Genomic DNA, 26,022 nt, shown 5'->3' with positions numbered 1-26,022 from the left:
TTCTTTATCCAGACTGAAAAGTGCTATTCTTTCCTAAGTAGTAAGTAGCTCCCTCTCTCACTTCCGGCATACCCTCCCTCTCCAGAGCTGTGCCCCTACCCAGGACTCCTCCCAACAGCTAGGGCAGGCAAACTGCCAGAAAGCGCAGAAGAGAAGGCAGGAACGAGGCGGATTCATCCCCGGACTCCAAATTGGAGACAGTCTTTTTGACTGCCGTCTAGAGAATTGCAAAACGGGCTTTTACAGAACTTTAATCAAGCTGTCCCCGATTTAACAGGTCGAGTTATAGCAAACGCCCCGGTGAACGAGAACATCGTTTGCTCCGAAGTGTTTTGTTCTCTCTGCTGAGAAGGCGCTGGAGAGCTCCCGCAACGCGGAGGCTTTGGGCCGGCTTTGCAGGGCTGGGGACGCTCTGATATCTCCAGCTTTCGAGCCCTCTCCTTTGGCAGGCAGACTACCACGTCAACCTACTCCTTCCCAAAACGCTCATCACCAGAGGGGCAGGGAGAACTGGAGCCAAGAAAACAAGACCAGGGCCTCTGGATTTTGAAACAAGCCAAATGGAACTGTTTTTTGTTGCCAGTGGCAATCTGTGGCCAACCTCACTGACCAGAGCCAACAGGAGATTGGCCAAACACTAAAATGAAACGGGTTTTAATTTTAAGAAGGGGTTGAGTGGGCTTGTTGGGGGGAGAAGTCTGTAGGAGGAGATGTATGGTCAGTACCACTGCGGATCTGAGAAATCAGAACCTATCTGGGGACATTTGCCTGGAAAATATTTTTAGGAAATGACAGCAATTTCTCCCCCTCTGGTCTCTTTTCCTTGGCTTAAACCAGCCTCCTGACATAGAGAAACTTTCCCAGGTCTCCTCTCTCTCCTGGCTCATATCTCAGGGCTGCTATAAAGTGTCAGAAACACTCCACTCCTCTCCATCTCCTGCTTGCTGGGATTCACTTTGACCCCAGACTCTAGGGAGCTTCTCTCACCTAAGTATCCAGAAATCTTCACTCAAGTGACTGGACTAGGCAGATATATATTGATAACTTTGTTATTGTTTTTAAAATTTATTCAGGAGAAGGTAGTAGGAGGGATAGATTAACAGATAAATGAATGCATAAATAAATAAATGCATGAATTAATAAATAAATCACTGGAAAAAACAAGAATGAGTCATTAGGAATTCCTTGGGGAGCACCAGTGACTCCAGTTTTATGGTAAAGTAGTCATAGAGAAAGATGTGGATAAAGATATAGATAAAAGAGTGCTCCTGGGAGAGCCAAAGCTTTTACTAGCCTAGAAAACTTTCTGGTTTTCTGATCTTTATCTTTTTCTGCCTCAGTTTCCTCAACTGTAAAATTAAGGTAATAATATTTATATAACATGGTTGTGATAAGAATCAAGTGGAATACTTACAAAGCACTTTGTAAATCTTAAAATAATACAAAACATTTGCTATTATTTCAGTTATGATTATTAAGATTGTTACATGCTCAGGAGCTGATAGGAGTACCTTACTAATTAATAGATATCAGCTAATTTCAGTACTTCCAGCATCCAGGTGAGGCTCCTCAACAATCAGAAGAGATCCTGATCTTTAGCTAATTTCTTCTTGAGCTGGAGGTAATTTGGGGGTGGGAACAAGGGCAATAGTTGTGTAACATTAGTCATAATTCACCCCACCCACAGTGGTTATTTCCTTTTTGCTACTCTTGTTCACCACTTTCTGCAGAGTTGAATGATGCCTCTTTAGTCAGCAGAGCAAATTTCCATGATCATAGACCAGCTCAATAGACAATTATAGATTTATAGCCACTGGTCAGAACTTCCAAGGGTAGAGTTTCTAGGAATAGCTGACACAATGTGATATCACAAAAAAGCCATTCTATAGTGCTTCAGCTTTTCCCAAAAGTTAGAGAAGACCGCTTCTCAGGCCACCGGAGATTGTTCAAATATCCTTTGAGGATAATCTGAGCCTGATGGTTTGGGAGTTGTTATTATAATAATTTCTTGGGGTCAGGGTTTACAAAAGCCAATAAGGGTTAATATTCGGGTCCAGCCATGTCACCCCCTTAGTTAGTAAACTCCAGTGACTCCCTCCCACCTCTGAGATCAAATATACAATCTTTCACTTAGCATTCAAAGCTCTTCATAATACCTGCCATCCCCCAAAAACATATAGGTGAAAACACACACACACACACACACACACACACACACACACACACACACACCCTAGTTTTTTTAATCCTTTCTCCTCACTACTTACCCTTTGATTCATTCACATTGCCCTCTTTGCTGGTCCATAAAAAAGTCTCTACATAGCTCTATTTCTCCTCCTTGCTTGGAATCCTTTTTCTCCTTATTTCTGCCTCTGGTTTCTCTGGTTTCCTTCTAGCTCCATGTAAAATTCCATCTTCTACAGAGAATATTTCCTTACTTCTCCTATTTCCAGTGCCTTTTCTATCCGAATTCATTGTTTTTATTTATCCTGTATGGGCAGCTAGGTGCCACAATAGAGAAGAGAGATCTAGGCTTGGAGTCAGTAAAATCTGAATTCAAGTTTGACTTCAGATATTAGCTGTGTGACCCTGAATATGTCACTTAACTATGTTTGCCTCAGTTTCCCTAACTGTAAAATAAGCCGGAGAAGAAAATGTAACCATTTCAGTATCTTTGACAAGAAAACCTCATATGGAGTTGTGAAGTTGTACATTACTGAAACAACTGAAAAACAACAACAAATTTATCTTCTATAAGGTTTGTCAGTATTGTCTCTTCTTGTGATTGCGATCATGAGTTCTTTGATTATAGAGACTGTCTTTTGCCTCTTTTGTATATTTAATATTTCATACAGTCCCTGGCACAAAGTAGGTACTTAATAAATGCTTATTGATTGCCTGGGTCTGTTTCCTCCTTTGCAAAATAATGGGTTGGGCCATATAATCTCCTTTCTGATTCTAAATCTCATGATCATATAATTCAAACTGAACCACAATTACTAAATGACATCTTTTTCATTAGTTTTTCAGTTGTGTCCTCTTTTTATGACCCCATTTGAGGTTTTCTTGGCAAACATATTAGATTTGTTTGCCATTTCATTCTCTAGTTCATTGGGCAAATGAGAAAACTGAGGCTTCATAGAATTAAGTGATTTGCCCAGGCTCACACTGCTAATAAGTATCGAGGTCAGACTTCTACTCAGGAGACTTCCAGACTCCAGGTCTGGCAGTCTGTGCACTACGGTGCCACCCAACTTCCCCAAATGACATCTTATTCCAAGTCTTTTATCTCTTTCTCAGCATCTATAAGAGCATCAGGAGGCCCCTTGGCTGTAGAACAGCCTTGCAGGAAAGTGAGCTAACATAATAGTAACTTAGGTTTGCAGATCAATATGTATTAATTTGTCCATTTATCATATCATTCAATCCTCACAACAAGTCTGTCGGGAAGTCCAGATGGGGCAAAGATGGTATTAGATGGTTTGGACATGAGGAAACTGAGGCTAAATTTCACCAACGTCACATGATTACTACTGGATGGTAGAGCCAGGTTAGAACTCCAGTCTTTGGGTTCCTCACTCCAAGGAGCATATGTATCTTGGAAACAGCTAAATGGTGCAGTGGATAGAGCACCAGGCCAGAAGTCATCTTTTTGAGTTCAAGACTGGCTCAGATATTTGCTGTGTGATTCTAGGCAAATCACTTAACACTGTTTACTTCAGTTTCCTCATCTGTAAAATGAGCTGAAGAAGAAAATGACAAACTGCTCTACTATCTCTGCTAAGAAAATCCCAAATGGGGTGACAGAATCAGATGTGAATGAACAACAAATATATCTTGGGAAAACCCATTTGTCTAATGAGTTTTAGTCCAGACTTTTGAGTCTGAATTTATTCTCACTGTCTTTATGATGACAGCTGATTTCAGCAAAGTCAGCAGTTTCTGGAAGCCATATAAATTTAGACATTATTTATGAGGCAGCCGGGTGGCCTGGTAGATAAAGTGCTAGGATTGGAGTGTAGAAAACCTGCCTTCAAATCTGTCCTCAGTTTGGAGAAGTTACATAAAACCTGTCAGTCTCATTTTCCTCCTTTCTTAAATGAGCATAATAATAATGGAACTTATCTCATAGGTTTTTTTGGCAGGATCAAATGAGATAGCATATTTGAAAATGTTTTGCAAACATTTTAAAGGTCTATGCACATGCTAAATAAATAAAAAGAATTATTCTTATTAATTGAAGGGCTCTACCTCTTGATGAATTTTCAAGCTCTGTTTGAATTGATTCATTTTTCAAAAATATTTTATCCACCCAGTTGTTCGTGGAGTTGCTGCTTCCAGTATTAGGGAATGATTTCCCTTTCTCATCTGGAAAGTCCCCAAGAAGTTTCCTTCTTCTACTTGTTTTTTTGTCTTCCCTCACATTATAATTTCTCTATTTACCTTTTCAGGCATTACATTGATACCATATTCATTCATTCGTTTTTGTGAGGCATTTGGGGTTAAGTGGCTTATTCAGGGCAACATAGCTAGTGGTAAGTATCTGAGGCTGGATTTGGATTCAGGTCCTCCTGATTCCAAGACCAGTGTTCTATCCACAGGTAACTAGTTTATCTTTTTTACCTCTGTGTATACATGCCTCCTTTGGTATAAATTTTTATTGACCAATATCTTTGAGACCTACTGGTATTTCATAGCTACTGTCCCAATCATCTGGCTCATGAGATCTATAACTAGCAGTTTGGGCACCTGGAGCAAAGAACTTAAAAATGTACTCTTGAATCAATTTCTTAAGGTAGATTCGATTGATAGGGAAGAGGAAATCTTTGTATCAGAAGGGGAAAATAGAGACATTGAGGATCTGCAAAACTAGTCAGAAATGGGGGAGTGGGGTGAGAGCCAAGGAGAAGCTCACTGAGGTACAGAAGCAGTGGAGAAGAAGCCATGTAGTATTTTCCTATCTTAACTAACTAAACTAGATGATAAATCAGTGGTTTCTATCTTAGTGAGAGAAAATAGTATTCTCCAGATTTCTCCACCCTGGAAAAAAAAAACAACCCAAGTTTCATTTAAGGATGGAATGGATTTTGCTTGCCAAAATTTATTTCTCTTCTCAACACATTCAGAAACTGAAAAGGAAGTTTGCAATGTCTATGTCCAATTTCCCTAGTTTATTAAGCTCGACTGGGGCATATTCCAGAAAGTAGATCCCAGCATCTCTAAACTTCAAATCAAAGTCATGATTCCTTAGTACAGCTTCAAACTTCAAATAGAAGCTCAGGTTGTATTCCAATTTTTAATATGAAAGATGCTTAGCCTGGCAAATTATTTTCCAAGACTATCAGGCTTCCAAAATTCTATCTGGTAGGGTTTGAAAAGGCCCCCTCCCACATATTAATACCATGTCTTCCTATGTTCTTTCCATTCTTATACTCTGCTAGAATTCTCAGTTTTCAAGCTGTATCAACTAATAAATAATCATAAAAATAATGACAATGGTTCCTATTCTATTGAAATCTTCCTTAGAAACCTCATGTAGGATTGTCAGTAGTCTCAACAGCCATGTGCTCAAAAAACTAGGGCAGTGGAGCACAAGGTCTGGGAACTCCTATTGTTTTGGAAATATCTTGTAATGAGCTTTAGGTGTATGTTCTAAGTCTAGCCCAACTAAGTTTGGAGGGCTTTATTTCTGTAAGTTTCCCCCTACTTCAAGTGATTCTTCTGAAACTATAATAACTTATGAAGATTGTTTACTAAAGCATGGAAAGATGGGATTATTTGATATTCCATCTCCATGTAGATGGAATATCACACAGTTAAGAAGGTGAAAAAAATATAAAAAGAATTTGGATCTACAGCAGCTATGTGGACCAATGGATACCAGATGGGGACCAGAATTCAAATCCAGCCTCAGATACTTGACACTTACTACCGATGTAACCCTGGGCATATCACTTAACCCTGACTGATAAAAGGAAAGAAAGGAAGAAAGAATTTGGAACCAAAGGGCCATTATTCATTATTCACTGACCTTGGGCAAGTGACTTCATCTCTCACCTTAATTCTTCATCAGAGATGACTAGACTATGTAACCTTTAAGGTCCTTATCAACTCTGAATCTTATGATCTTGATTACTGATTTGCTATTTACAATATAATTAGAGGTGTTCAAACATTTTCTTTAAGTCAAAGTTGTGAGGCAGATAAGACAATTTTATTTATCCCCATTCTGTTTTTCAGTCATGCTCTGCTCTCCATGATCCCATTTGGGATTTCTGAGCAAAGATACTAGAGTGGTTTGCCATTGCCTTCTCCAGCTCATTTTACATTCTACAGATGGGAAAATTGAGACTTTAAGAAGACCCAAGTGTTCTTATCCAAGTCTAAAGCTTTTTTCATCTTGCCCAATATTTCTAGTCTTCCTTTTGCCCTCCTTTTCCTCTCCCCCTTCCCATTATCCACCCAAACACAGCTTTCCATGAAAATCAAAGTGTAAAACAGAAACATGTGGATCAGTATGCCTGTCTGGCTAGTGACCAGGACCTAGAGTGACATGAAGTCATTGCCTCTACTCTATATGACTAGAGAAATCCAGTTTTTCTCAATCCCAATTGCAAAAAAGGTGCCTTTTATTTGATACTTGCCCCCTTCCTGTTCTTAATACTTGCTGGCCAATGCTGGCACCTGAAAGTTTTCTCTGCATTAATTCCAGACTTTGTGTAAATATTAGACCCAGATTTTTTGGAAACAAGTATGTTTCAGCCCAAACTTTCCACCAGGCACAAGCACCTTCTCTGTTGTAGAAATCACGGGCTAGCAGTTTACTTCTTAATCCTGCCTGACCTCTCTTGCCAACTCAGGGACAGTTATTAGAGGGAAGCTTCTTTCATGAAGGGGAATTTTGGAAAGGTTGAACAGGGACCTGTAGGACAGAATGGCGACATCTTGGTAGACGCTCTGAGTTGGATGCTGCCAATTTATTCTGGAACTTATTTGAGACAGAGGATTCTGAAACCACAAAGCTCAAGTGAAACCTCTTGCCTTCCAAAGAAATTAAATGGGAGGAGAATCAAATTTATAGCATTCTTGGAGCAGCCATGGAAATGTATCTAAGATCCTTTCTGATTTTGACCATCTATGATTCCTTGTGTCATCGCTGAGTGCCAAGGATGCTACAAATGGCATTGGCTTTTCAACCAAAGAGCTCTAAGCAATTATGTATGCACTATATTTACTGGACTGTTGGTCCAGGGAAGATGATAGGAATGATTTCCACTCCTGTAGTGCAGGAGCTCCATTTTCAGTTTACAGATTTACAAGTGAAAGGAGACCCTGTGGAAGAGACCATGGGTCTAGTTCTCTGGAGATCAGCATGAAAGTGCGTAAATAGAGGTCTTTGGTCTCTTTCTCTTGTTCCCACAAAGGGAATGGTACTGCTCAGTTCGCCATATCGAGGTACTACTGGAGCTATTCTGTAACCAGTCTGTATACTGACCCTAGCAAAAAAGGTTACATTACCTGGCAAAGTAGAGAGGTGGGGGTAGTACCTGGGTCCCCTAGGGGAGGGGCACAGTCCCTTCCTTGATTGAAGGGTGACAATAAGGTTGTGCTATCCTTTGCATATACCCCTTTCTATTTCTCTTCTGTTCTTTTTTTGTCTTATAAGAAATAGGAGCACTTTGAGATCAGGAACTGTATTACTTTTCTATTTGGATCTCCAGTTCTTAGCATAATGTTTTGAATGTAGTAAGCTCATTAATTCATTCCTTATAGAGGAATATAGAGAATATAGAATATAGAGAAGAGGACAATAGAGTGGATTTTCGATCCCTGTATTCAAATCCATTTTCCTCTTATTCACATTGTGACTTCAGTGTCAAATTACTTCAGCTCCAAGAAATATCATAAATACTTTAAAGATTCAATTAATACTCATAGTATCAAGCCTTATCTGTAAATGTAGATAATAATGTAGAGTTATCTCCCTTCCTTCTTTTGTGAGGATAAAAGAGGTCTCATAAGTGAGAATTGGTTTAATTATCATAAAGGCTTTTTATAAACTGATTATGAAAATAAAAACAAGATACAAATATTAGAATATTTCTATACATAGATTATCCTATCAATTATGTGGAATGGAGACCTAAAAAACTCAGAGAGAGTTTTTCATAAAACCCAGCATTTTGCTGCTCACCTTATTGCTGATACGCTTCTGTTTCCTGTCTCCCCCTCAAAACAGATAAGTTTCTTGAGGTGGCCAGGAAACAATGTAAAATACTGACATTCTTGTCTCTCTTTCCTTGTTTCTTCCCTGTCTAGCATGTCTCCAGCATGTATTTCTTCACCAGGCTCTCCTGGCTGCTGGACAGTATCTTCAAGGGTGTCCTACCCTTCAAGACTACAATACCTAACTAATCACAGTCTTCCAGCTGAGCACACAAAGGATGCCAGAGCCAGCAATCCTCACTAAGCAGTTTTCTAGGAACTCAGTAAGCTGAAATCTCTGCCCAGTCTTCTCCATTCATTTTTTTATTCAATGACATTCCCCCCAATGATAGTCACCTGACTTGGATCAAGCCTGTTGATTTTGTTCTCAGTAAGGATTCCAGAGAAGGGAAATTAAGCTTCCTTTTTTGGCACTATCAACCGAGATTTTTATATGTGGTTCCAAGTAGACAGCTCATACAAAGAGAACGAGACAGAGAAAAGCCCATGTAAGACAAACTATCTTGTGAAGGTGTGTATCAGTTGGAAGAAGCCCCTGGCAGGAGATCTGAAGGTTCAGAAAGAGCCTATCTTATTTAAAAATTGAATAATTTATGCAAATTTCTGCTGACAACTCTAATTTTGAGGTCTTGACCCCTTGCCATCAAGAATGCTTATTTTGGGACCAGACTGAGAGAAAGATGGTACTCTTAGTGAGAGTAGCCTAAGATTTTTCATTTAGCCTATATACATGTAAAGACATAGATTTTTAATATAGGAAAGACAAGGTTCTAGTACTGAAACTAGGTCTCCTGATTCTGTCTCAGTGCTTTTTCTTTTCTTTTTTTTTTTAACACTAGGTATAATGTTTCCCTTGCATATACATAGCCCAGTACACAGGAAATACTGCAATATTCCAAATGAGGCTATACTTTCTAGGTTGCAGAGGTCCTTATAACTTCTAATCATAAGTTATTTTTATACAACTGTATATAATCTTATATAAATGTGTACAAATGTAATCATAAGTTATTTTTATACAACACTATATATATATGTGTATATTCTGGTCAAAAGGCTTATTTAGGGATATATTCAGATCAATATAATATGAAGATACACAATACATATCCCCTTCTGAACAATGAAAGCAGGATTTTATTGCCTAACCTTGAATTTTATATATATAAAATACAGAAAAATATGATGGTAAGACTAGTGTTCTGTTGTCTCCAAATAATCTTTTATTAAAGGCTCATCAAAACCATTTTTAGCAGTTCATCAGGCTCTACTGTGAGTCAGGATTTCCCTGTCAATGGACTTTTTTTTTTTTTTTTTTTTTTTTAAATTCCCAGACAGACACTCTGGCTTTGGTTGTGGTCAATGATGAGAGACAGCATAGTATATACTGGATAGTGTACTGGAGTCAGAAAAGCTTAATTTTAAATTCTGCCTTTAAACACTTATTGGCCATTGGAGCTTGGAATATTACTTAACCTATCAACCCCAATTTCCTCATCTGTAAAATCAGGATAATGATTATCCATGCTACCTACCTTTTAGGATTGCTGTCAAGTGCTGTGCAAACTTTAAAGTATTATATGAAGTCAGATATTGTTATTTGACACAGGTTAAGATAACCAAACTGAATCTTAGAATGTTTGTTAGTGATGGAAAGGATCCAAGGAGTTATGGAGGAAGGTAAAGGATGTGTCAAAGTTCACACAGAACTCAAACCCAGATCTTCTAATTCCTAGCCTAGCAATCTTTCCCTTGGGCCACATAGTTTTCAAGAACTGAAGTTCTGCTCACAGTATGAAGTCAGTAATTTGTTTTGAGAAGTCAGAGAAAATCTCTTTCTAAAGTCTTTGAAGATCTTCATTCAGTAGCAACAATTCTGTGCCTCTAGATTTTATTTATTTTTATTTTTTTTCCCTGAGGCTGGGGTTAAGTGACTTGCCCAGGGTCACTCAGCTAGGAAGTGTTAAGTGTCTGAGACCAGATTTGAACTCAGGTCCTCCTGAATTCAAGGCTGGTGCTCTATCCACTGCGCCACCTAGCTGCCCCCAGCCTCTAGATTTTAAAATAGAAATTGGAGAAAACATAAAGTATCATAGAGAGCTCATTCAGGAAGCTGACATTTGCATAACAAAGCCAATATACCAAAAAGCCAATCAGAATAGAAAAAGAGTTTTCACAAATCAAATATCAACCAAAGTACTAACACATTTCATTAGTTTTAGCATCTCTTACTTATAGATTCCTTTACAGGGCAAATCTGAAGAACAAAATTATGACCATTGTTCATCCAGCCCCATGGTATTAGACAACTGATAGTGGAAATTCTTTAGATATTATCAAATGTCCACAATATGGAGGGCCAGCTAGGTGGCTCAGTGGCTAGAGTGCCTGATTTGAGTCAAGAAAACTTTTGTTCTGAGTTCAAATCTGGACTTATTCACTTACTAGCTGTGTGAAAGTCACAGTGACTTCACTCTGCCTCAGTTTCCCCATTTGTAAAATGAGCTAGAGAAGGAAATGGCAAACCATTGTAGTATCTTTGTGAAGAAAACCCAAAATGGAGTCAAGAAGAGTTAGACAGAATTGAAAACTAATATGGAGATCACTTTCCTGAAGGACACAACATTTTGATGAGATATGATCTTCACCCTTAAGAACTTTATAATTTAGTGAAAGGAGTAACATACAGTATGGATAACTCTCACATACAATATTACATGAGTTAGTCCAGTAGAGAGTTACAAAACAAAGTACTTTGCTAATTTTCAAGGGACAAACCATTACCAACTGGGGGACTAAAGAAGAAAGAGATAGTATTTGAGCTGGGCTTTAAAAGCTAGATAGAAGACAGAGAGGGAGGTCTAAGTTGTGGAGGATCTTAGATGCCAGCTGATCAAGTCTAAACTTTACCCTGAAGACAACAGCATGTCACAACTACACGAACTAAAAGATTTTTCATTTGTATTGTAGGATTTTAAATAATTTACTTTGAGGAGGTACCATGCAAATAAATGGAAAGTCAGAGGACAAATTTATGTGTTCTTGGGAGGCTGGATTTATTGTTTGGTCATTTCAGTTGTGTCCAACATTTTACAAATTGGGAAACTGAGCCAAACATGGTTAAAGTGACTTGGCTAGGGTCACACAATTAGTAAGGCCTGATTTCCAGCTAGCTGATTTGGGAGGCTGGATGGATCAATGGAAAGAACATTTGACTTGGTAGTTGCAATGTTTACATTCTTTTTCAAGTGACTAGTGGTGTTGATCTTGAAAAGATTATACAAAGTGTTTAAAAGTCTTAGTGGAGTTTGATGCTTGAACAACTTAAAATTGAACAAAAGCTTTTGGGACACCTTTTATTATGTTTCTAGCTCATTAAAAAATGAAGGTTTGAAATGTAGAATCATAGCATTTTAGAACTTGAAACTAAATTAAAAATCTTAATTAAGTGCTTAGGGTGTGCAGAGTATTATTCTTAGCCTAGGGCAGATATAAAATCAATACATGACTCAGTTCTTGCCCTTATGGAGCTAATAGTCTAATAGGGAGATGACACATACAAATTACTAAAATGCAAAATAACAGCCTGGAAAGGACCTTTTACTGCAGATCACTCAGTCCAACTCTTTCTAATTTAAAGAGACTGAGGTTCACACAGAAAGAGTGGCACAATGTAGACTAGAAAGTTGGGTTTGGTGTCAGGAATATTTGGGCTCAAATCTTGTCTTTTATTAGCCTATATGACCGTAGGCCAGTCATTAATGATCTCTCTGAAATTCAATTTGTGTATGTGTAAAATAAGAATAATTATGCATACAGAAGCTATCTCACAGAATTGTTGTGAAGATTAAAGTCCTATATATAAACATCAATTTTATTATCATTGTCCAAAGTAAAAAATCTAATTAGTAATAGGAGCAGGACTATATTGGGAAGAGCAATGAAATAAGGTCCTTTACACAGCGTATCAAAGATTTAAAATTGCAAGGGCCCTTAGAACTTGATCACATTCCAAAGGACCCCTGGAAATTAATCTAGTCCCCAAAGGGCTGATGGAACTTAATCTAGGACTATTAGAACTTAATCAGTCCCCAAGGACCTCTAGAATTTAACCTAGCCCAAAAGAGTCATTAGAACTTAATCTAATTCCCAAAGGCCCTGGACCTTAAACTAGTTCTCAAGGGCACCTAGAACTTAATCTAGACCATAAAGGCCATTAGAACTTAATCTAGTCCCTAGAACTTCATCTAATCCATAAGCCCATTAGAATTTAATCTAGTCTACCTCTATTATTTTATAGGAATGAGAACCAGAGATTGTGACTTGTCCAGTATTACATGGAAAGAAATGGCAGAGCCTGGAGTTAAATCTGGGTCTCCTGGTCCAGAGTTCTTTCCACTATACAAATTTGTGGAGAAGAATTATGGCATGAACAAAAATATAAGGAAGAAAAAAGCTGTAAATCAATATGCAAAACAGAAAGTATTGCTTATCTCCTTTTTGTTCTAGGTCCAGATGAATAGGAACAAGAGGAATTCCAGATGGAAGACATATTTAGCATCACTAATGCTCAGTCTGTCTAGGGTGCTGACTCTTCTCGGTGGTCAGCAGTACCTTCTGATTTGTTTTTGTGGGCAGGGCTTCTGCATGAGCTTCTATCCATAGTTGTTTCACTATCATAGTTCATACAGACTTTCCCCTCCAGCTTTCTTTAGCGGGACCTCTCATTGGCTTGAATTCTTAGTCTAAACTTGAACTGGAAGATAGCCCCAATCATCCCACACACTTCATTTCAGGAGCCATCCACAAGATTGATCTTTGCATCATGATCTTTGTATGTGGATATGTATACAACTGACTAACCTTTTTGTTTTTCACATTAGGGGTCATTTATGGGTTTGACAAATTCATGTGTGTTTCATAAGGTTATAGGATTTCTAGTTGAAAATGACCTTGAGAATCATCTAGTCACTTTACAGAGAAGGAAAAACGACATCCACAGACTGGTTGACTTCTCAAGAAAACATATAAAATAAGCTTTTTCCTTAGCCTGCCCAGACTTTGATAAACAGAAATATATAAATGTGTTTGTGTATATACATACACGCATATCTGTCTATATCTATCTGCTATCTATATCTAGAACAGAGAAGCAGAGACAGAGACAGAGCAACTCTTTTACCCTTAGCAACACAGTGTCTAAAAAGAGTTTCCAAACAACCTTGCTTCAACAAGACAAAGGTTTTACTCAGGAAGTTCTTCATTATATTTAATAGGTTTTGCTCTGTGTTCTGTGGAGATGGAGGACAATTTGTCCTTTGGGATTTCATTTGATATCATCTTTCCTCTCTGAGTCATTTTGTATAATCTCGTTTGGTTTGTTTACTCCCTGAATTTTTGGGCATATTCTCTTTTTCTCTCCTTTCCTTTCTATTAGAAAATGGCAAGTGCCACATTCCTGAACCCCATATTCAAGTGACTAGAGGCAAGTGAAATATGTGTCCTCATTCTAGCTTCAGAGTGTTTCTTCTAGAGTGGGAATTTTAACCTGAGAGGGTGTGTGTATGTGTGCATGAACTTTAAAGCCTTCCCTCTAGATGACTACATATTTATGTATATATAATACATATATCATACACACAAACACATATATGTGTATATATGTACCTATAACTACATTTATATCTACATCAATATATTTGTATCAATACATATATCAACTCTATCTCTAATGATTACTATATTCCAATATAATTTTTTGTTTTGCTATATATCTTATTTTATGCATTTAAAAACATTGTTTTGAGAAATGGCATAGAAGTTTCCACAGACCACAGAAGGAATATATGACTAACCTCTAGGCAAATGCATAAACATTTTCTGGAACCCACACATCTGGACTAAACAATTCTTCCATTTTGAGTGAACAGTCAGGATAAGAGGGACTAAAGGCTCAGCCAGGGGTCAGTATTTAATTTCTTACCCAGAAATGCTCTGCTTTGGGTCTGTCTCCTTACTTATTTGCCATAGGTAGAATTTACCACCACAATAATGCATAGATAACTTAGTTTTCAAGAGAGTCAAGAGTAGGAGTTGGCAAGGTGAGCAGCCATCTAGATCAAAACAAATCCTATTTCTATGGGGTATAGTGAGGGAGTGGTATGTTTCAATTTCATTTTTTATATAAGTATAATATGTATATATTCATATATATGTGTGTATATTTATACATATGGATATGTGTATATATGTATATATGCATGCATATGTGAATACACACACACACATATAGAGAAAGTGTCTGTGTATAGGCAATCAGGGTTAAGTGACTTGCCCAGGGTCATAGAGCTAGTAAATGTGAGGGTGGATTTGACCTCAGATCCTCCTAACTCCTGGGGAGGTTCTCTATCCACCTAGCTACCTTAAGCACATACTTTTGATGCCAGAAAATAATATCTTCCACTGAAAGATGCAGTTAATTTTTTAATAAGTGGTCTCATATGGACAGTCAAGGAACTGTATCCACTCTCTGAGCCTGTGCATTTTGTCTGGATATCTCCCATATTTGCAACATTCTCCCTCCTCAGTTCTATCTCTTAGTTTCCCTGGCTTCCTTCTGGTCCCAACTAAAATCTCATTTTCTAAAAGTAGCCTTTTCTAAGCCTTACACTTCAACTCATTGATTTAAAAGATCAGTTGTATGTGGATGATCCTCATGCATTTACTTGTAAGGCCTTTAGTCCTTCCCACACTGAGTCCCTATTCATCAGCCTGATTCCTGAAGGTAAAGGGGGGAAAGCTCCCAAACCTGGAGTTCTGAGCAACTGTGCAGAATAGCTGATTTTTCAGGATGGCTGCACTCTCTCACTTTAATATCTGTATCCTCGTACCTAATGTAGAACTTAGCACAAAGCATACATAAGAATCTATATTATGTTTTATATATTATTTATGAAATACAAACAAAAAGGTCAGGAATGTTTGATTTTATGGGTAAACCTAGAAGGGACCTGAGAGGCCATTGAGCTCATTTTACAGATGGGAAATTGAGGTTCAGAAAAGAAAGGTGACTTGCTCATGGTCACACAAGTAAGTATTAAGTATCACAGGTAGGATTCTGATAGTTCCACCTGAACTCTTTCCTTCATATCACACTATTCCCGCAAGCAATTGCCTTTAACAAATATTTTTTGCACACTTTTGGCTAGATACATGGGACACAAAGAGAAAGCAATGAAATACCTCCTGTCCTTAAGGAACTTATATTCATTATACACAGAAACACAATGTACATTAGATAGTATCAGGGACAAAGGAGAGATCCAGATGAAGTGAATGAAGTACAGTGCCTGCATGTAGTAGGTGCTTAATAAATATTTGTACTGGCTGTCTGTAATGAAGGAATATTTGAGGAGGGAGAGAACACTTTTAGTTGGCTGTAGAGTGTGAAGTGAGCTTCCAAGGAATAGAAGGATTCTGAAGAAGAGGAGGCTGTTCATTCCAGGAAGGAACAACCGCTCCAGGGAAGGTACAGAGGCAAAGAGAGGGATGCTGTGTTTTAAAAAACAGTCAGTGATCCCATATGGACTTCCTTCACATATGTGTGAATGGCAATGATGTGTGACATGAGACTGGAAAGGAAGTTGCAGCTCTATTGAGAAGGACTTATGGGGTAGCAAGGCTAAGAAATTTGTCTTCTATCCTAGAAGCAGCAGAAAGCCAGTGAAGATTTTTGAGTAGCAGATATAGTCAGACTTGTGTTTTAGCAATATGATGTGAGTAATTTTATAAAAGATGGTTTGGACACAGGAGATGACCAGAAGATGGAACATGAGAGAACAGTGAAGTCCATGTCATCTCATAGGCTTCACTTTGGGAAGCCCTTAGTGTCTCAGGTCAATGCTGGCTAGAAATTAAATAAAATTAGCAGCCCAGCAGTGTGAGTGCAGGGAAGGGGGTACGCTTAAGAGATGTGGAGCTAACACCAATGGGAATTGCAAAATGATTGTCTCTTTGCTCTCTCTCACTCAAAGATGGACATGTCTCTGAGGATTTGGACCTGGGTGACTTGAAAAATGAATGATAAAAATAGGGAACTTGAGAAGAGACCTGTGTTTAGCAGGAAAGATGATGAATTTAAGTTTTAGATTCAATGACATCCACTTGGAATTACCCAAAAAGTAGTTGGAGATGTGTGATTGGAATTTGGGTGAGAGGTTTTGGGTTGGATTTATAGCTATATTAATGTCTATAGTAATAGATCTATTTTTCTTTCTTCTTCCTTCCTTCCTTCCTTCCTTCCTTCCTTCCTTCCTTCCTTCCTTCCTTCCTTCCTTCCTTCCTTCCTTCCTTCCTTCCTTCCTTTCTTTCTTTCTTTCTTTCTTTCTTTCTTTCTTTCTTTCTTTCTTTCTTTCTTTCTTTCTTTCTTTCTTTCTTTCTTTCTTTCTTTCTTTCTTTCTTTCTTTCTTTTTATCTATCTATCTATCTATCTATCTATCTATCTATCTAATCTTTCTATTTGTCTCTCCCTATCTATCTATATCTTGCTATCTAATCTTGCTCTTTATCTTATCTATCTGTCTGTTAATGTATATTATCTGTGTTTCCATCTTCTTATCAAATCTGACTGATTGTCTGTCTATCTATCTATCTATCTATCTATCTATCTATCTATCTAAAGATTTGAGAGCAATGGGTGTAGAGATGATAACTGAATCCATGAGCATAAATTCATCATGGGATGCAAGTAAAAGATAGATAAGGTATAGAGTGGAGGGGAGGAAAATGAGGGGGCAATTAATTAGGATTCAATTAGGCAAACATTCATTGTGTAAGGCATTAAGTTAAGCCTGAGAGATACGAAATAAAAAGATATTCTGAATATCTCCTTTCATGTACTAACATTTTTATCCAGGTAAAATCAGATTAAGATGAAGATGAAAGGAAACATATTAAAGGGGGGAGGGAGTCAGCAAAAGAAGATCTAAGAGATGTGTGTGTGTGTGTGTGTGTGTGTGTGTGTGTGTTGTGTTCGTGTACAGAATCACACTTCATTGATTTATGATCTTTCAAGATGACTACACTCTCACTTTTGTGTTTGTATCCTAGCACCTAATGTAGAACTTGGCACAAAGCAGATGCTTAATAAATGTTTGTTGATTGAGTGATTGATTGATGCTGTAGGCTATCATTCAGGGATAGGAAAGGTAATATCTCGGGAACAAAACCTATATCACAGGCCAAGGAGAAAGAGATAGAAAAAAAAAAATAAAAGTTTTTTTTTTTAAATTCAGAGACCAACAGAAGGCTAAATCTAAAAATCCACTTGGGGCTAGAATGTGAAAGCAGGATACAGGAACGAGAACTGTAACCCTAAGGGTCAAGTCCTAGAAAACAGACTACTTCCACAACAATATCAGAGTAATCTTTTTAATGTAAGAAGCTTGTTATGTTATGATTCCGCTCCATTCTGCTTCAATGGTTCCCTATTACCTCCCAAATAAAGTTCACTTTGACATTCAAGGCTCTTTGCAATATGATATTACTGTTATTTCCCCAGATTAATCTCAGATTATGTCCTTAATTCTTACAACATTTCCAGCCAAACTGGGCTATCCTGTGGCCTCTCAAATATGTCAGGGACCCTCATTTTTCCTTGCCTTTGCTTTTATTGTTCCCAGTGCTTAGAATATCATTTCTTTCTTCTCTTTCCCTGTGGCATTCCTACTTATCATTCAAAGCCCAAGAAAAAAGCCACCTCTTCCATCCAGCCTTCTCTGATTTCCCTGATCAACAATAACCTTCCCCTTCAGAATTTACATAGTTGTTTCTTTTGCAACTCTAGGACAGCCATCATCAAAGGTTGTATATTTTAGTTTTTCATTTTTGTATTTTTCCTTCTTTATGAGAGATGTGCTTGTTGAACCATTTCAGTCATATCCAATTCTTCATAACCTCATTTGGGGTTTTCTTTGACAAAGATACTGGAATGGTTTGCTAATTCCTTTTCTAGCTAATTTTATAGATGAGGAATTGAGGCAACTGGGGTAAAATGACTTATCTAGGATCACATAGCAAGTAAGTGTCTGAGTTCAGATTTGAAGTCATAAAAATGTGTCTTCTTGATTCTAAGTTGAGTGCTCTATCCACTGTGTCATCTAGCTGCCTTCTCTATGGGGGTAGAAACCCTATTTTAAATATACTTGGAATTCCCTTCAGTATCTAAAGTATTCTATACAAAGCAAGTTTTTAATGAATACTTGGTAAATAAACCACGGTTTGTACCTAGTGGGAATGATGGAGCACTTTAAACAGTGAAAAGCTAGCTGAATGATGTGATTTATAGCTGTGAGATACCTCAACTGTATGGGACTTACTATGTGCAGAATGATATAGAAACCAAGAAATGAGAATCACTATTGGAAGAAATCTCTTTTCTTTTTTACTTCCATGTGGAGATAGTAGTGAAGAGTAAACCCAGATGGCAAAAAAAATGAGTAGATGCCCATCAATTGGGTAATGGCTGAATAAGTTATGATAGATGAAAGTAATAGAATGTTATTGTTCTATATAAAATGACGAACAGGCTGATTTTAGAAATGCTTGGAAAGATTTATGTGAACTGATGCCGAATGAAGTGACCAGAACCAGGAAAACACTGCACATAGCAACAGCAGGATTGTTCAATGATCAACTATAACGGACTTGGTTCTTCTCAGCAGTTCAGTGATCCAAGACAATCCCAATAAACTTTGGATGGAAAACACCATCACCATCCAGAGAGACAACTATGGAGACTGAATATAGATCAGCATATACTATTTTCACCATTTTTCCCTTTCTGTGTTTTTTTCTCTTATGGTTTTTCCCTTTTGTTTTGATTTTTCTCTCCCAACATGATTGATAAGGCAATATGTAAAAAATGAATATACAACATATATTGTATTTAACATATACTTTAACATGTTTAACATGTATGGGACTTCCTGCTATCTAGGGGAGAGGGTGAAGGGAAGGAGGGGAAAAGTTGGAACAGAAGTGAGTGCAAGGGTCAATGTTGAAAAATTACCATGCATATGTTTTATCAATAAAAAGCTATAATAAAAATGAATATACATTTATTACCAAAAATTGTTTTACATGTAACTGGGGAAAATAAAAATAAGAATAAAAAACTAAGAAAAAGCTAAAAAAAAAAAAAGAATGAACTAGAACCTCAATTTGGATAATAAATCATAAAAGCTCCAATTCCTGGCTCAGTGCTGTTGTCAAATTTCTATACATTCTGTAGGAACTCAATCAACATTTGTATACTTGCTATTGTGCCTCAATCATAGTAGAGGCTTTATAAGTATTTATTGTATTGAACTGAATAAGAGAAAGAAATTCAAGAAGGGAAGAGAACATTTTACTGGTTCTCTTGGGCCACCTTTCACTCTCCAAGATATCTATTCAGTTTCCTACTTTGACTGCTTCCTTGATAGAGAGTATGTCTCCATTCATTGGGTGGGAAGAGAAATAGGAAATCTGTGACTGTTCTTATTTGGACTTGGGTTTCTATAGTACTGAGGCTTGGCCATCCATTGCCTGGCCCATGGTTTCTCCCTGACTACTCCTAAACATAATCTTGTTCTCTGTCCCCTTCCCAGTCACAGTAAGAACAAGAGAAACCTAAGAAGAACCAAAATTAAACAACAAAGAGAGATGCCTCAATAAGCTTACCAACCAATTTGCTCAGAACAAATCTTGGAATAATTGTTCAAAATTGCCTAGTGGTACTTGTCTGAATTCTTGTATTTAGGGCACAAGAAAACAGGGAATGGAGACAGGGTTGGCTTGAGTAGATCTCCACTATCAGAGAAAACACACATTACGTGTGGATTTAAGAGCTTCTCTGACCTAGCTCTAGACTATTTTCCCCACATTATTATCATCTTTCTTGGATGTCAGTATCTTACAGTCCTCTTCCACCTCTGCACATTTCTGAATGCCAGCATCTCATGACTTCATTTCTGCCAACGGAGATGCTTCATTGGAAACTTTTTTGCAGATGTCTATATTAGAAGATCTGTAAGAATGAAACTTCTCACTGACCTTGTTATACCTCCATTCCCTTGTAATTTTCAGAGAGGCCATTTCTCCATCTAGTTTCTCCCTTAATGTCCCCAATTCTTTCTCTTATATCATTTATGTCCTAGGAATTTTGCCCCCAGGACCCAAAATGTAGTACTATCCTGTAACTTATTCTCAAGAAATCTATAGGAAGGAGGGGGGTCAGAACAAATTTCTTTGGAATAATACTAGTTATAACAACAAATTAAATTTATATAGTGCTTTAAGATTTGCAAAGTACTTTACATTCCTTACTTTATTTGGACTTTATAAAGACTCTATGAGGTAGGTACTACAGGTGTTATCTTGAACTTAAAGATAAGGAAACTAAAACTCAGCAAAGTTTAAATGTCTTGCCTATGTCACATAGCTAATAAGCATCAGAAGCAGGATTCAAACTCAGGTTTTCTGGACTCCTGATCTAGTTTTCTATCCACAATACCATGGCAAAAGGTATTTCTAAGCCCCCAGACTCACACTAAGTCACAGGAATTTTCCACCATGGACAATCAGACAAACAATCTGGCTATAAGAAGGGATAAGGTGAAAGCTACCTTAGCATTTTCAAATTAAGAAGCAATAGGTTCAGGGCTGAAACCAGATGTTCTTAGCACCTTCCTGATCCTCATTCCTAGTCTCAAATCACCTTTAGAAAGACAGAAAAAACCAACCCCAAAAGAACATGGGGAAAGGTGAATTTTTTTTTCTTTTGGGTCTTAAAAAGGAAAAAAAATAACCTCAGTGGGAAACAAATCTCCAAATCTTGATGCCCAGCACTACACGCCCAAAATCCATCTATTCATAAGTTTAACAAAAAGCTTCTTTAGGTTATACTGTAAGTCCATTGAGAGTGAGGAAAGAGGGGCACTCACACACATACACACTCCCTTATACACACAGACGGAGCCACAGATTCCTCCCCCCTCATACACACACAGATGGGACTGTTCTGCTCGTTCACAAGGAGGCACTGAGTTTTTAAAAGTAAACTCTACAGTTTCCGTTCTTGCCCTGAATTCAACTTTTTTTTTTTTTTTTTTTGAAAAGTAACCGTTTTCTCACATTTCCCTCCTTCCCTCTATCCCCGCCTCTTTCTCTCTTTCTAACAGCAGTGAAATCAAAGCTTATATTATAGCCACTTAGTCATCTTGTGGACCCAGGATCTGTGGACAAAGTTTTTCACCTTGGACAAGATGGGTTTGGATGGGACCAGAGAGTTCAGCAGCTTTGGGCTTTTTGAAGTCCAATAATGAGTGGAGGGAGGTATGGGGAAGCAGCAAGCTTTGCAATGAGGGATACCTTACATAGTAAGCACCCCTTCCCCTTAACTCTCATGGTAGAGGTAGTTCTCAAAGTAGAGGTGCTCTTAATTAAAGAGAGAGAAGGGGAAGGTACCAGAGCTAGACAAAACACACAGAAAAAGCCTGACAGCATAGAGAAGAAATCATTCTTATGGAACTCTTGTCTTTCTCTCAGCTCAGTAACCCATTAAGTTTTTCTCCAAGATTTACTCTTCTACACATTTCTACATTTTTTCCCTAGGAGTTGTTCACTTCTATTTAAGATTTTTTTTCCTTTTTCCACCAGCACACACACACACACACACACACACACACACACACACACACACACACACACACCTGCCCCCAACTTAGATAGTTTAGTTCCTAAACTAAGGAATAACAACTCTTGATCTCCAGACAAGAAGGGGTTAAGCAGAGGTTCCTGAGGACCATCTGGACATCCTGGCCTGGCTCTTTGCATAAGAGCAGCAAGGGGGCCTCAGTCCTTCTGACACCGGCCAGGAATTCTTAGTGTCAGGGAAAACATCTACTCAGTTCCCCTTGTAAGAGGGGTCCTGTGATAGCGCCCTGTAGGATGTAAACGAGACATTGTCCTATTTGGTTACTCTCTAGTCTTTGGTTTTTAAAGGCATCAGAAAGGGAAATGCTCTGAAAAGGGTTTCTCTGGAAGGACCCAAGCCACCTTGGGAAGTGTTAAAGGAAGGAATGAGTAGCTTCTGGTAAGCTCACTTTTGGAATGTGGAAGGCAATTCGACTTTCCAGGGAGTATGCGGGTAGGATTCATGGCAATAATGAGTGTGCTGCAACACAGTATGTGTAGTATTGATGAATATGAGCTGGGAGTATGAATGGGTATGTTGGCTTGAAAGAAATGAGTGTGAGTAATAATTGTGTGGGTATTCATAATTTATATTCAAGAATATGAAATTGGATGGAACTATGTGAATGTTGGACAAATGTATGATTATCTTTCTCTCTCTCTTTTTCTCTTATTTTAAAGTTAGTTCCACACATACATATATGGATACATATATGGCTCCAGATCTATAATTTTGGTATAGGAAGAGTCTATATCTTTGATTAATCTTCATGGAAAATTCTACATGAAACCTCTTCCCTGGTGCAGATTTTAGCTTTCATCTATATGTTACTATTCTGTGTATAATCTTTACACATACAAATATATGCATATATAGATATATTATGGATAAATGTACATTTAAATTATATGTACACATTCACATGTCATATATATGATAAAGTGGAAAGAGAGTTCATAATTTAGAGTCAGGGAACCTTGATTTCAGTTACGCCCTGTTATTATCTTCTTATGTGTCTCTGGGAAAATTGTTAAGTCTTTCTGGGTCTCAATTTCCTCATTTGTAAAGTGAATGGGGTTGGTATGTGTTGGATGACTCTAATGTCCCTTGCAACTCAAAAGTCAGTGACCCTATGCATGTATATCTGAATGGAGAGCATGAGATGTGTGAGATCGATGTGTTTGCTGAACTAGGTGTGAATGTATAGGGAGGATGTAATGCACTTGTAAAAGTGCAGTATTGAAATATTAGAGGAAAGTATAGCAAGACAAAAGCCTTATGGGAGTCATTTTTCTCTCTCTGGGCTCCTTATATCTTCAGTTTGCTGACCAATATATCAAACATTTCCCACAAAATGAATAATGGAGGAAGGAGTCTAATTTTAATATTTTAACTGGGAATTTCATTTTCATAAGTTAGAAAAACAATGGCTTTAAAAATAGCTGCTTATTTTTTTAAAAATGAGAATATTGTCCTCAAAAAAAGTTTTCAGTTCTGAAGTAATTGATTCTTTTTTCACTAAAATCTTGTCAAAGAGTAGGGTAACTTCACACTATGTTCTATTTTCAAAGAGAGACAGCCATCCTGAACACTCCTGACAATCATACACTGTATTCCCTTTCGTTTTTTTTTTTTTTTTTTGTAGCATTTCTGTTCCAAGGAGTTCAGTGGCAGATGCTCCTACTTTCTTCACCCACCCTACACCATCTTGCCCACTTCACAGAAGGCACTAGCAAGTCACAGAAAACTAGTTATAAATCTTATGTAGAAAGAGAGCTCAGAGGTCATCTTGTCCAACCCTTTCTTTTTACAAATGAGGAAAAGGCATGGAGAGTCAAATATCTTGCCTAAAGCCAAATAGGTAAGAAGTATTAACAGTAGGACTTGAACACAGATCCTCTAACTCTTTCTAATTGAGACACATTGCCTCCAATTGACTTGGACCAGCTGAATTAGAAGAAGCTATAACCTCAATGTCAGTATTCTCAATTGCTTTCCACCTACTCTAGAGGTTAGAGATGGGGTAATGGTGGTGTTCGTATAAAAACACATTTTGTCCTATTTTACAACGTCTTTGCCTTACACTATCTCCACCCCCATGCTTGAATTTACACACCTGTTGAAATATGGGATGACAGAGTTCATTAATAATGAAAGTACAGTGGAACCCCATTATGACACAGCTTGTAATTACATGGATATGAATATCGCACTTGGGGTCAGATCCTGACTCCTGAAACCTGACAACCATGCAAAGTGAAAGCCAAATCCCAACAGTGTTCATTTATAAAGTAGGCTCTTAAAGGGGGTGGGCGATGGCAGAATGAGAAAAATTCTCTATTAACTTGAAGGCCATTCGGAGGAAAACCTGCCCTCTTCTCTTTCCTAAACTGTAATTTGACAAATGGAAGTTCGTGGTGGGCATGGGAATTTTATATAGGTTAGTCCTGTGTATTTTTTTGGGGGGGGGCGACAGTCCTCCTTTTCCTAAAGGTTCACCTGCACATCAGTGTCTTTTCTCCCTCTTTTTTTTCAGTTCTGTTTGGCAGAACCCTGCTTTTATTGGAGCCCTTGGAAACCTTTTGGTTCCCCTATTTACTCTCTTGGCAGATGAAGCAAATAGAAATAGAGAGACGTTTGTCCAGTTCCATTCCCAAACAGACCCAGCAGACCTAGCAGACCCTTGGGTTAAATGAAACTCCTATGAATATGGTGTAAAGGGTCTTATTCTCTATCCTTAATTTGTGGGTCAAACTTATTTTTCTTCCAACACAGTTTATTCAGAAAATGAATAAATCTGGAGCTCGTCCATCAGTCCCCCTCTTTTTATTTGTATCTCTATTCTTTCTCTGTCTGTTTCTATGTCCCTCTTTCTGACTCTGTTTTCCTGCCTGCTTGGCTCCCTATTTTGTTTTGTAGGTCTCTCAGTCTGTCTTGTCTGTCTGTCTGTCTCTGTCTCTGTCTGTCTCTCTCACTCTCATTCACAAATATTCACTTATTTGAGAATGGGATCAATGAAAAAAAAAAAAAAAAACCAAACCGAATGGCTGGGGATTCCCTACACTAAACACGGGCACTTGCCTAGTCACAGGACATCAGGCATCCTCATCCCTCCTCCTAGCGCCGAGTTTGTTTGATCTGAAATGCACCAGTAGGTCGGGGAAACTGTCAAGCTCCCAAATTTCCCTCTTCCCCCAAGTGAAGAAGGAGCCAATCAGCTTTAGCTCTGAGCCACGAGTGCGTTCCGAGTGCCGGCAAAGGCGAGAGCCTCAGGGAAGAGAAAAGAGAGAAGAGAAGGCGTTACCTTAAACAGTGCAGCGCAGTTCAAGAAGTTAAGTCCCATACACCTGGCAGAGCAATTTATGACTTCCTTTGGGTGATGGAATGATGAAAAGTCCGTCCCTTGATCCTCCCGAAGACCTCCTCTTCACAGTCTCCAGAGATGTTTCTGTCCTAAAATTTTTGCGCTCCCTCTGCTTCTCTAGAAGAAAGCAAAAATCCCTCCCTCCCCAGTGTGATGTCCCCAGGTTCTTTCCAGGCGGTGACAGCAGCAGTAGAAGCAGCAGGGTTACAGTCCTGGTCGTAAGCGTGAACGAAAGCTAAAAGGTCTTTCAGTTTTTTTCCCAAGCCTCCTCCAGCCCAGCGTCAAATCACTGCCAGTGGCTGGAAAGAGAGAGACCTTTAAGACTCCTTCTGTCAGCCTCCTTAGATACCTCCTGGCATGCTATGTACTCAGGGATCCACCTCTAGCGCACTTAGGGTAGGTAGGCAGGCAGGCATCGAGGGAAATGACACATAAGGTGGGGGTGGAGGTGGGGGTGGAGGAATGGGAGGGTGTTAGGGAAGAAGGAAAAACCCTCCCTCCTGGGGGAGGGGAGGGGGAGAGCAAAGTGGGGGGAAGGGGAAAAAGGATTCTGAACTGCAAAAAGGAGCGCTGACGGAGGGATCTGATAGTTCCCTTTGGAAACCCACAGCTGGTCCGGCAGCGCTGGGGGATTTAAAAAAAAAAAAAAAAAAAAAAAAAAAAAAAAAAGGTGAATTTAAGCCGTAAGAAAGAAACG

General features: G+C 38.4%; 1 protein-coding gene across 1 annotated transcript in view; it reads right to left on the bottom strand.

Moving 5' to 3' along the window:
* The window catches only part of ACAN (aggrecan), a 91,724-nt gene extending 66,027 nt beyond the window's left edge, over positions 1–25,697 (bottom strand). Inside the window, 1 exon segment of the mRNA XM_074295121.1 lies at positions 25,266–25,697. The gene's annotated coding sequence lies outside the window, so the exon portion shown is untranslated.
* Positions 25,698–26,022: the final 325 nt, after the last annotated feature.

This window comes from Sminthopsis crassicaudata, chromosome 2 (assembly GCF_048593235.1).
Source record: "Sminthopsis crassicaudata isolate SCR6 chromosome 2, ASM4859323v1, whole genome shotgun sequence".
NCBI classification, from domain to species: domain Eukaryota; kingdom Metazoa; phylum Chordata; class Mammalia; order Dasyuromorphia; family Dasyuridae; genus Sminthopsis; species Sminthopsis crassicaudata.
The sequence above is the reverse complement of the archived record's forward strand: the minus strand, read 5'-3'. Positions and strand labels throughout refer to the sequence as shown.